The sequence below is a fragment of the Tursiops truncatus genome, unplaced genomic scaffold, assembly GCF_011762595.2.
Source record: "Tursiops truncatus isolate mTurTru1 unplaced genomic scaffold, mTurTru1.mat.Y mat_scaffold_39_arrow_ctg1, whole genome shotgun sequence".
NCBI lineage: Eukaryota > Metazoa > Chordata > Mammalia > Artiodactyla > Delphinidae > Tursiops > Tursiops truncatus.
In genome coordinates, this window is record NW_022983296.1 from 586,452 (window position 1) to 588,325 (window position 1,874).

The 1,874-nt window shown below is 42.1% G+C and overlaps 1 pseudogene; it reads left to right on the forward strand.

The window, feature by feature from the left end:
• The first annotated feature begins 369 nt into the window (after positions 1-369).
• On the forward strand, positions 370-960 carry LOC117310799 (NOP protein chaperone 1 pseudogene; annotated as a pseudogene).
• The last annotated feature ends 914 nt before the right edge of the window (positions 961-1,874 follow it).

The window sequence follows — 1,874 nt, forward strand, 5'->3', positions numbered from 1 at the left end:
AGTCCCTGGTCAGGGAACTAGATCCCACTTGCCACACCTAAGATTTCGTATGCTGCAAAGAAGATCAAAGTTCCCCCATGCCACAACGAAGACCTGGCACAGCCAAAGAAATTAATTTTAAAAATGAGTCAGTACAAAGAGTAAGAACAAAGGACGTCAGTATGTGAGAAAATGTGGGACAGAAAAGCTATATGACATTACAGAAAACAAATTGGCAATTAAATGTCATTTCATATCAGTAATTTATATATATATATATATATATATATATATATATAGCTTAAACTCATCAGTTAAAAAACAAAGATGTCCCTAGCGTTTATCCGGCATCCGGGCCTGGAGGGGCTGCTCTGAAGACGGGCGAGCAGCATGGAGGCCCACGGCAAATCCCAGCCTGACACGAGTTGTTCGTCGTTTTCCTGGGACGGCTCCGGGGTCTCGGTGTCCAGGGAGGTGCTGACGGCGGGCAGTGTCGGCCACGGAGGTATACGGGACAAGTTGGTCATCAACTCCAAGCCTAATTCCAGAAAGAATTCCACTCTTCAAAATGTTCGGAAAAAGAGGAGTCCCCTATTGGACCAAGTACAGAGCTTTCTCCCACAGATGGCTCAGGCAAACGAAAAGCTAAGGAAAGAAATGGCAGCTGTACCACCTGGTCATTTCAATATTGAAAATATTGACACTCTCGGAAAAGTTATGCAAATGGTTATGGCCTTGTTTGAGATGAATCAGTCTGATTCAAAAGAGGAGGACAGTTCAGAAGAGAATTCACAAGACAGTTCAGAGGACAGTTCAGAATTTGAGGATGAAGATGATAGCACCTCTTCTGAAGGTGAAGTCACCATTGATACCATTAAGCTTCCTAATTCAGAAGATGGAAAAGGCAAAATAGAGGTTCTGGACCGTCCTGCCAGTGAAAAAAAAGAAAACAGGGACATAAACAATCTGAGAAACAGGTGATAGTTCCCGCTAATTCTCTGAAAAAGAATGTGGCTTGCTGGTTATTTTGCATTTTAGATACCTATGGTGCCTGTTTGCAAAAATGAATGTATTTTGCTTCTTGGAGAAACAAGCTAGCTTTTAAAGAGTTGGAAGAGATAACATTTGGGGATCTTCTAAGAGCAGACTGTTTTTGATCTCATGCTAAAGAGGTTTAGTTTAGAAAGCTTAACTTTATGTATGGTGATGAGTGAATTTGTTGACATCCTCTTTCATCAACATAGACTTCAGAAATCTCAAACTTATTTTAAAGTAAAAATACAAGTTACCCGTTTGTTTTTGTTTTAAATTGGCCTCTTGGGGCTTCCCTGGTGGTGCAGTGGTTGAGAGTCCGCCTGCCAATGCAGGGGACACGGGTTCATGCCCCGGTCCAGGAGGATCCCATATGCACGGAGCGGCTGGGCCCGTGAGCCATGGCCGCTAAGCCTGCGCATCCAGAGCCTGTGATCCACAACGGGAGAGGCCACAGCAGTGAGAGGCCCGCGTACTGAAAAAGACAAAACAAAAAACAAACAAAAACTTATGTTGGGGTTTTTTTAAGGCTATTTTAAAGTCACATTTATTTGTTACCATCAAAATGGGTTCAGTGAGGGAGAATTTTTTTTTTAAACATCTTTATTGGAGTATAGTTTCTACATAATGTGTTGGTTTCTGCTCTGTAACAAAGTGAATCAGCTGTATGTATACGTGTGTGCCCATGTTCCCTCCCTCTTGCGTCTCCCTTCCACCCTCCCTATCCCACCCTGAGGGAGAAATTTTTTACAAAGAAAAGAATTACTTATATTTAGATGCCCTCAGACATATCTACTTTAATTTAAAAAAAATCCTTTCCAGTTTCAGCTGGAAAACTGGTGCTCTGTGGTTTAATCACTGTC